Below are 11,688 nucleotides of genomic sequence, written 5' to 3'. Positions count from 1 at the left end.
GTACTGTTTTGATTATTCTCTAGTCAGTTTAACACATACACTAATTTTCCCTCTCACCTGGAAAATATTGGCAAGTTATTGTCTCTTCTTCCTGTAAGTTCCGTCTGTATTGTTTGAGACCATATCAGTCAGGGTTCTCCAGAGATACATAATTAATACAGTTGATGAATACAGATATAGAAATACAAGAGACTTATGGGAATTTGTCCTCACAATTATGCAAGCCAAGAAGTCCCATAATATGTCATCTGCAATACGGAGGACCAGCACAGTCAGAGGTACAGTTCAGGCTCACTTTGAGGGTCTGAGAGCCAGGGGCTACAAAATTCGAGGGCAGGAGAAGATTAATGCTTCAGCTTAAAAAGAGAGATAGAAAGAGAGCATTTGGCCTTCCTCAGCCTTTTTGTTCTAACTGGGCCCTCAACAGATAGGATGGTATCCACTTTTATTGGTAAGGATGGATATTCTTTATGCAGTCCAGTTATTCAAATGTCAATCTCTTCCCAAAACACCTTCATGGATATAACCAGAAATAATGGTTTACCAGCTATCTGGGTACCCCTTAACTGAGTCAAACTGGCAAAATTAACCACTGATGCCAAAAATGAAAATTTAGTTATAATCATATTAATGCCTTTCCTTAAAAGAAAGATTATCTTCACATGATATATATTTTTCATAGATGACCTATTCTACACCTCCATAATTTCATACACATTTCCTCATCTCTATATCTGTCCATATATCCTGCACTTTCAGCCTCCATGTGTTTGAGACTTTACAGTAGAAAAATCTATGTGCCTGCAAAATCTGTTCTTATCATTTCAGGTAGACAACTCCTCCACATCGCTAAAGCATTTGTTCATAGTGTACCTGTTCTAGGAATCATTTCTTTTCTTTTCTTTTCTTTTTTTTTTTTTTGGAGCAGTCAAGCAAGGCAGGTGTTCCTTTTGTAACTTGTCTTGGTTTCCCTCTATAATGTTGAGCAAAGGAAAAACAGATTCATGGACGCCGGAGTCAGGAAAGTTGATTGATATCCTAATTCTATCATTTTACTAGTTCACTCACGTGGATAAGTTACTTAAATTGCCTAAAACTGTACCTCCTTATTTGAATAATGGTAGCAGTAATATCAACCCCATAGCATGTATTGAGATAAGATATAAAAAAGAATGCTACTTACAGTACCGGGCTGAAACAAACATTCAATGACTGCTAAGTTTCAATAATATATCAAATTGTGAATTTTTGAAATTTTCATTACATGCACATATCTCATTAAACCAAAAATCTTCTGTAATTTATCTTCCTCACTAGACTATAAACACTTTGAAGTAGACACTGTGCTTTATTTATATATGCCTAGAGAACAGCTCAGCAAACTGCATTGTGTTGATTGAATTAATGAACACTCCCATAGTCTTAAATATTGTGATGAACAGGAAATTAGCTTATACTAAAAAGGCACCTGAAAGACAGCGAGTAGTCATTGAGAACAATCTTAGTTTTCTCTGGGGATCACCCCATAAATGGCAGGCATGATAGTCAGAAAACATCTCTGGGGCATGGTCTTTCCTCACGTGGGAGTTTCAAATTAGTCATGTGTTGCGTTGCTATCACACCCAACTATACTTCTCTACCTCTCCTTAAAGTGATCCTCACTATTTTCATAGTTTAAAGATTATTTCTGATCATTTTGCTGAACATAAGACTGTAGTCATTAAAAATACATCTTGCTTTTAAATATTTGCAAACAAAGAGCTTAAACATAAACTATTATTTCTGAGTTGTTTCTCCATAGAGATTTAAGCTGAAAATAAGATTTGATGTCTCAAAATGGCACACAAGTAAGTGGGTAAAACATTTAAAGGCCAAAGCACAGCTGCAGTGAGAATAAAATATTATTAGACATGTCCTTGATCTTTAGCTTTATTACAGGTTGGAGACTTTTAATATTTAATAAAATTCATTGCAGTTACAGATAAGATAGATTGTTCCCAATGGTGTTTCACATCGAAAAAGATGATATAACATGCCTGACTACCAAACATAATGGTTTGATTAATTCATTGAATTAAGTACTTCTTTTGTTGCATATTCATGCATTTTATTGAAAAAAAATCCCTGAAGATTACTTCTCTATGAAGAAACATAACGAATATAAAATGAACAAGATGTTTAAATTAAAAAAAGAAATAAATTAAAAGACAAACATATCTGCCCACCCTGATAATGATGTTAAGTTGTAAGATTAACAAATTGGGTAAGGGGTTAAATATTTGTTAGTTTGATGTGGGGATGGTAAAGTTCACTATCATGTTGCTATTAAACTTGCTAGAACAGAGAAATATGTATCTTTACATTTGGTAAGATAATTTTTCTGGTTTAATAAGGATTATTCCAGATTGCTGATCAAGTGAAGAATCATGTCAGAGCTTTTCAGATTATGATAGTAGTCATTGGGCAGTTTCTGTTTGTCATTCCCAATTTTCCTGTTGAATAACTTGCAAAAACTATTGATGGAAACACACAAACACGCTAGCATTAGAAAGTGAATGTATTGCTTAATTATCTCCTAGAACCAAGGAGGAATGTTTGCTAAGCAAAGTGGGGATTGAGCTCTGACTCGGAAAAAGCACCCACAGGCAAAGCACTAGTAAGACATTTTCATTCACATTCTCTCTACCACTGTTCTTACAGACATACTTATCAAGGGGACAGAGTCATCCATCCTTGACTGAAAGATGATATTTGTTTGGTTTATTCTGCTTTTTTTGTTTGTTTGTTTGAAGATCATTTCATTATCTTACAACCCACATTCACAGAGGGGAATAAAACACTGAATAGAGATTTGGGGACCATGATACCTACTTAATACTTAATTAAAGCAGGTAAAGGCAAACAATGATAGATTATTTCATAAAATGAAAAGCATGCAATGGAAATATCTCTGAAGTAGTAGAGGAATATGCTTTGGTTTCTACACTTTTATTAATTCTTCTTATTAAGGGATTATAACTTCACTGTCCGATATGGTAGCCACTGGCGATAAGCAGAAATTAAGCCCTCAATATGTGGCTAGTTCTAATTGAGAAGTGTAAAATACATACTAGGCTGTGAAGAGTTCATACTATAAAAAAAAGTAAAATATCACATAAATATATCTTATATTGATTAAATATTTATATATCTAGGGATAAATAAAATATTAATATTGATATATTAAATGGTTTCTGGGAAAATATCAATACCACATTTGTGATTTACACTTGTAATTTGCCATATATTTCTACCTGACAATCCTGGTTTGAAAGAATTCCTCTCATAGAACTCTTGAAGTAATGAAAAATTATATGCATGTATTTACAATTAGACAACTATTCATTGGAATAAGAATATTCTTTCTTATTTCAATAAGAAAAGACTAGATAAAGGATATCAAATACTTGGTTAGTGGTTGCAGATGTCCAATTTCATGCTTCCAACACCACATTGCTTAAAAACTGAAATATTCTAATACCAAAAAAGTATATAGTGAGGCTGACCAGGAAAACATTGTCCACTCTGCTTATGGAAATAAATGAGGTATAGATAACTAATCATTATGCAATCTATTTGCAAAAAACCAAATACCAGTGTTTACAAGAATAAAAATCCATGGGCCTATGAAAACATTTCTACATAGTTTACACGTGTAAAACACGTGGGCCATTCATTGTGAGAGAAAGGGACAAAACGATTACTTAAGACATAAGTTTATTTTAGGAAACTTTTGATTTGCATTCTAAATAAAATTTAATAAGGCATTATATTATACTCTAAGATGATAAGATGAATTGCTTAGAAAATAGACTAACATATAAACAGATATCACTTTGGAAGACTGAAGAAACTGGAAAAAAATCGAATAAGATAATGACATTAATAGAAGCAATCAATACCTTGATACTCACCTCTACAGTGAGCTCACCAATCTAAAGTAAGAGTCAAAGGCAAATAAGAAGCGCCAACCACATTTCAGAAATTCTCGACAGTCTCTAGCTATGAAGGACTGAAAATTAAATTCACAAACTCTTCCTAAAAAAGTGCTACATCCCTCATTGCCCAATATCACTATGATCACCTTCCGAGTATTCTGTTTGGGAACCTATGCACCTGCCCAGCACCTAGTCCGCCCTTGAAAGCAATTTTGGAACTCTTTTCAGGAATTCCCAATAGAGCTCACCTCATATTATCCTTGATGTCCTGGATGTTATTCACATATCTTCCTTTCAATATTTCCTCTATCTTTGAGTAAAGAAAAAGTCACTGGGGGTGATATCATCAAGTAAGTAGGAAGAGTGTCCAAAACAGTTATTGGTTTACTGGCTAAAAAAATCCCTCACAGACAGAGCTTCTGAGCTGGTACATTGTTGTGATACAAGAGCCATGAATTGTCGGCCAAGATGTTCCTATTTCTCGATTGATGTTTACTTGCTCTGCTATGCTTCTCATAGTCAGCTGACAACTTTGTTGCATAATTTGCTGAATTTTTGCAATATTGTCATCAGTTCTGCTCATTACTGGCTGCCCTGACCTCACTTCATCAGTGGCCTATTTTCTTCCTCTCAGAAAAATGATTAATCCGTTGTACACTGGTGTTTTCTTCATGGCATTGTCCCCAAACACATGGACTAACCTGTCCTTGATTTCATTTCCACTCTTGCCACATTTAACAACGTGATTTTCAGATGTTTGCTTGTTGCTCTTATTCAAACTGACATTCTCACAATAGCACACAAAAATATGCAACAACAATAACAAATGTCACCAAGCAAGACACCGCCACACGTCCACACAAACGCAACTGTGAGACCCTTGGTGAAACTTAACAAGTTCGTGAACTTTATTGTCAGACCTCGTATAACTTTGATTGTATCACACAGAAACCAGTCTTCAAGAATCAACTTGAAAAATCCATTTCTATAAAGAATTTAGTAGGAAGAAATCTGCTTAAGTCCCACTAATACTCCTTAATTTGAAAAGATGGGTTGTACTCAAAAACTGTGCTGTCAAGAGGAAGGTTAATATAATTCTCAAAAAGAAAGAAAGAAAGAAAAAGTAAATAAAAATGAGGTCTGATATCCCATAGTACATATACCATTAAAACTAGAACAGTGTCAAGTATTTCCACCAACTGTTTCATATTCTATCAGCATTTCAACCACTGACTCTTCCAAGTTTTAGTGGCGCTTTGAGGTGATCACCTGTAATTATTTTCCAAGCAAGCTCCCCACTTTTTTTCCTGTTTACAGTATATGACAGCTTATCCTTTCATTAAGTTCCATTTGCATACATCTTAATTGAAAATCATTGACATTTCTGGCATTTGTGTGTCATTCTTCTTTAGTTTCTAATGTTATGTCTTGAAATATTTATTGCAAACTTTTTTTTTTTAAATAGAAGAAAATTTAAAATTCATGTAATGAAGAGTCTTTAGAGACTATTGCTGCTTTAAATGCAAGAAAGCTCTCAGGAAATCTGAAATGAGAGACGATCACGAGATGAAAAATACAGTTGCCAAACTCAGAACTTCACATTGTTGAACAGAAGTCTAGATGGTGCAATAATTCAAATCAGAGGAAAGATTACAAGCTTGAGAAGATAATTAAGAGCCTTCAAGAGCAGATGAAAAGAAGAATAAAGTATAAAGAGGAATTAAGTAATATGGATACGGATTTTTGAAACGTGTTCATGAAGTGAAGAAATGAAGATAAAGCTTACCCTTACTTCCTGCTTGTAGTTTAAGCTGTGCCTGTGTTGGTCATGGTGCTCTATTAGTTTGGTAGTTGAGTGAATTCTCACAGCAACCCTGGGGTTGAGGGATAGGGCTACTATTGCCGTTTGGAAAGGAAATCAAAGAAATTGCTTCAAATCAACTGTTTCAAATTTAAATTGCTGTGTGACAGAGGCAGGGTGCAATCTGAGAGGGTCAGGTTGTCAATTGTGTACACTTCACTAGCTCAGTACATCATCTCTCAACAAAGATGAACATCCATGAGTGAAAACAGAATAGGATTAATTCAAACACAACTATACTTAATCAACACCTGATTTAAGTAAATTTGTGTATCTATGTGTGCATATATATTTCACGTAATTATAATAATTCAGTAAGTGAAAGCAAAATATCTCCAAAGAAATGTGTATTTATCTTGAAACATCTCCATGGCAACACCCAAAGAAAATAATAATGGGTCCTTTCGTAGGAAGGTGGAAAGGCAGAGATATTGTTCCCAATGAATCTTTAACACAGCCAATTAATCTTTGTATTTAAGTTACACCAGGAAAACATTCTCTGGTATCTAAGGCGTTGAAAAACACGAACCATCATGAACTTACTCAACAAAATCAGATACAAACAAGGCAAATTAATCAAAATTAGGAATTTTAAAATTGAGGGTTTGTAGTAAAATAAATGATGTTAACTATAAAGAGTTTTTAATGTATTTACTTCTTCCCCTCATTGGTAACTATTTTTAAAAATAACGTTATCTATTAGCAGAGAAATATAAAGTGTGCTTGTACCATTAGCTTTCTATATCTGAGAATTTCAACTAACCATAGATTGAAAATATTTAGGAAAAAATGAAAAAATAAAATACAAATAAATACAACACAGTAGAACAACTATTTATATAACATTTACACTGTAGTAGGTGATTGGGTAATATGAGTAATATAGAGATGATCATATGAGGAATGTCCATAGGTTATATGAAAATATTATCTGTTTTATATAAGGGACTATAGCATCTGTGGATTTTGGTGTCCACTGGGGTTCTTGGAACCAATCACCCACAAATACCAAAAAGGCAACTCTGTGTGTGTGTATAAACATATGTGCCTATATAGGTGTGGTATATATAATACATACATTGGATATATACACACAGTTGACTGTATAACAGAACAAGATTGAACTGCATGAGTCCTACTTGCATGCAGGTATTTTTCAATAAATATGTTGGAAAATTTGGGGGAGATATGTGACAATTTGATGAAAACTCCCAGACAAACCATGTAGCCTAGGAATCTAGAAAAAACATTTTAAAGGTAGTTTGGGAGGAAGGGATAAATACTGGTCTATTTTACCATTTACTACTGTAATATATATATCAATCTATTTTTTTATGGGTTTTCCACCTACTTTCACACCTTAATAGTGTCTCCCTCTCTTTTTATTTTTATTGTTGGGGATTCATTGAGGGTACAAGACGTGTCCCACACTGAGACCCCACCCTCTCCCTCCTTCTCTCTCTCTCTGTAAATCTATTATTATAATAAAAGTTAAAATTTATCAAACTTACATACAACTACAGACCATACATGACACTATTACATTTCAGGTCAATATAGACACATGTAAAGGTGCAGTATTAAATTATAACTATAAAATTAACTATGGTACATACTATCCTACTGAAATAATTTTGTAGCCACCTCCTGTTGGTATTGTGGTGAGCTCAAATGTTCTGGGAATCCATTTAAAGCACTGTTTGACCTAGTCATCTCCACTTGAGCAAATTGGTCTTCCAGTAAATCACATATCACAGTGAAAAAGTGATCTCTCCTGGTTTTCGCATATTTTTCACTGTGGTTGGTGCAATGCTGTAAACCTTGAATAACAGCACGGGACTCACAAGAACTGCCACTAGGAATGCTGGAAGTACTCTCTAGCAACAGAGAAAAGTGACAACATTACAAAAAAATTTGAAGTGCTTGATATGCAATGTCGATTGAGTCTGCAACTACAGCTGTCCATCATTTCAAGATAAATGAACCTGATGTAAGGACCATCGTAAAGAAAAGGAAATTGGTAAAGCCATCACTGCAGTTACACTAGCAGACATGAAAGCCTTGCGCTTTTTGTAATATACCTTTTTATCTCATATTGAAAATAGAGCTTTCATGTGGCTGTGGGATTGTTATAAGAAAGGCTACCTATACACTCTAATATGGTTTGAAGAAAAGCACTGTCATTCTATGAAAACTTAAAGCAAAAGGAAGTTGGAAAGATCTAAAGGTGGAAACTTTAATACCAGCAAAGGACAGTTTTATAATTTTTAGAAAGAAGTTTGACTTAAAAAAATATATCAAAATAACAGAAGCAGCTTCTGATGGCTAAGAGGCAGCAGATGAGTTTCCAGATGTCATTGTGGGAATACGGTATCTACGCAAACAGGTTTTTAATATAGAAGAAATTGTCCTATTCTGGAAAAAAAAAACCCACAAAGGATGTTTATTAGTAAGGAAGAGAAGTGAATACCAGGATTGGAGGGAGGAAGGGATAGGCCAGCTCTTCTGTTTTGTGCCAATGCAGTCAGATTTATGATCATAATCGCCCATATCTATAAAGTTGCTAAACCACCAGCACTGAAGCAAAACCAACAAATATCAGCTGCCAGTCTTTGGGTTGTATCACACACAAAAAAGAAAGCCTTGATGACAAGAATCCATTCTCTGCATTGATCCAATTCTTTATCCCTGAAGTCAGTAAGAACTTTACCAATGAACAACTGCCTTTTAAAGTTCTTTTGATTATTGACAATGCCCTTGGCCACCTTGAATTCCCTAAGTTCAATAACAGAGGTATCAAAGTCATCTACTTGCACCTAAACACAACAACTCTAAGTAAGCCTCTAGATCAGAGGGTCCTAAGGACCTCTAACCCTCATTATCCATGGTAGTCTATGGAAAGGAGTTTCAACACTATGGAAAAGAACCTCAATACAGAGAACATCACAAAATCTGGAAGTACTACTCACCGAAGACATCATTGTTGTAATACAAAAAAAAAAAAATTAAATGAAAGTCTTCAAATACAAAACAATAAATTCCTGTTGGAGAAAACTGTGCCCAGATGTCACGTGTGACTTTACAGGATTATGACAGAGCCGTTCAAAGAGATCATGAACAATACTGTGGATATGGCATAAAAAGGTGTGTGGAGAATGAGGGTTTCATGGATAGGCTCATGGAGAAGTTTAACAGCTAATAGATACAATACCAGAAGAATGAACAGAACATGATTCGATAAAAATGAGTGCTTCTGACCAGTGCCAGGAGAGGAGGACGATCTGGCTTTAAGTTTTCACAGAATGACTTTGCTTTTGATTTCTTTCACAAGACAGATCCTTCAAGGACATGGTCACTGAAACTAAAGCAAATAGTAGAAGAATGACTGGTATCATATGGAAGCATTTTTAGAGAAGTAAAAAATCACTAGAGTCGGATGGACATCACAGTGTGTCTGTAAGGAGTGCCTTATACCTTCCTCATCTCCTCTGCCTCTTCCAACCCTGACACAGCAAGACTTACCCCCTCACTCCTCCTCCTCAGCCTACTCGGGGTCAGGATGATGAAGCGGAAAATCTTTATGATGATTCAGTTCCACTTAGTGAATAGTAAATAAAGTATACGTATTTTTCCTTATGATTTTCTTAATAACATTTTCTTTTCCTTAGCTTATTTTATTGTAAGAACTTAGTATATAACACATATAAGATATAGAATACGTTTTAATTGACTGTTTATGTTATCAGCAAGGGTCGTGGCCCCCACCAGGTACATAGCAATCAGTAGTCATTTGTCCTTGTTTCCAAGACTGTTTTTGTCAACTGTATTTGTTATTTTGATTCCATCATTTAATACATTATTATGTACTCAGATAAATGTGAATGTGAAAATTTTAGTTTCTATAAACTAAATTGAATGTTTTGCAAGGTGCTAATAACTGCAGTTCAAGAAGTATTGTAAATAATTGTAGAGACATATTTTAAAGATTAGAAAGAAGTGATAAAAGTCAAGAATCTCTCATTCTACCCTCTTATCTCTTGATAAAATACCTTTAACTTTTCTCGCCATCTTAAATCCTAAAATTGAGATTCTAGAAAATGTACTGTGTCTTATGGAAGAACTGGAAGAGATTTTACCTTAATGACTAAAATTTCAAGCACATCCCTTGGCTCTACACCAAAATGTGGCCAAATCAGTGAACATGTATGTCTAAACTTAAGTGGATATAAATAATATATTTGTATAATTCCCTAATAAAACATTTTTAGAAACTGCCTATTTAATACTGGCCTCAAGCTTTTAAAAAAAAGAATCTGTCTCTGTCCTCTCTGTAATCTGAACACATACACACACACAGAAAAACATTGATAATGACATCAACTACATTTTAGCAGTCCACAAAATGTTTTTATTGTAAATATTCCTTTCTATTCCTAAATAAGAATATATTACTAAATAAAAATAATGACAGTTTGTAAAACATAGCTTTATGTATATCTCTAAATAAAATTATCTATGTCTTTGATAGGTCTATTAATTTATAAATTTAAAAGACTTTTGTTGGTTGGTTTTGAATTTTTTTCTTTTTTGAGACAGAGTCTCACTATGTTGCCCTTGGTAGGGTGCTGTGGTGTCACAGCTCACAACAACCTCCCACTCTTGATCTTAAGTGATTCTCTTGCCTCAGCCTCCCAAGTAACTGGAACTACAGGCACCTGCCACAATGCTGGGCTATTTTTGTTGCTGTAATTGTTTGCAGGCCTGGGCTGGGTTTGAACCCGCCACCTCTGGTGTATGTGGCTGGTATCCTAGCTGCTGAACTATAGGCGCCAAGCCTTGAAATTTTCTTAATGTATAACATAAACAATTTAAATACCCAAAATAATATCCAGAATATTGGGGGGAATTATTTATACAGCTCAGAGATAGTAGTGAAAATGGAGGCAATAGATTGTATGTGATGACATAGTCTACATATATAATATGTGATGACATAGTCTACATATATTGTAGAAAATGTGACTTTTTGAATTTTTGCCAATCCTGAAAATCAACCTCGAAGTATTTAAAGTGCTATTGCTTACCATACCTACTAAAGTATTTGGTAACATTTTTATTATAATATTTATAATTTTTACATTTAACGTATCATAGGAAATCTCTAATACGTGAAATAGAAAGAAGATTAGAACTCCCTTGCATGAAAGGATACAGTGAAAAACATTGGAATTTCTATGACTATAGAGGAAAGGAGGAAATAATACTTATGTAATAATCTATCATATTTTAGACACTGTATTAAGTGTTTTTATATATGGTAGTTTGACAAATCTCATGATGACTCTTTATTAGGCATTATTTCCCCTTTTCACAATGAGAAAATGAGGTTTGAATAGATTTTCTATCCAATAGACTGAGTATTTTACTTCATTAATGATGGATGAAATTAGGTTTTTAAGCTACCCTAACCTACCCTCCAGGGCAACTGCTCCTTCAGTAATTTGCAAAATGTGGTCCCTGGACTAGGATTGTCTACATCAGCTGGGAACTTTATTGAAATGCATATTCTTGGCCCAAACCCAGAACACTTGAAATCAGAAATTCATGAGATGAGGCTCAGCAATCTGCCTTTTCACTAGCTCTCCAGGTGATTCTGGTGCACATTCTAGTTTGATTAAAAATGGAGGACTATGGGGGACCCTAAAGAAAATTTGGAATGCAGTATGTAAAGTATAGCAATGACATTCAATGTTGCTGAAATAAATAATTATCTTTCAATTCTGTAAATTGCTTTTGTGTTCTGAGATCCAGAAAGGGTTTTAATTTTTGATTACTTGAGATTACAATTTC

The sequence above is a fragment of the Otolemur garnettii genome, unplaced genomic scaffold (assembly GCF_000181295.1).
Source record: "Otolemur garnettii isolate 467f Iridium unplaced genomic scaffold, OtoGar3 scaffold00014, whole genome shotgun sequence".
NCBI lineage: Eukaryota > Metazoa > Chordata > Mammalia > Primates > Galagidae > Otolemur > Otolemur garnettii.
Note: the sequence above shows the minus strand (reverse complement) of the source record.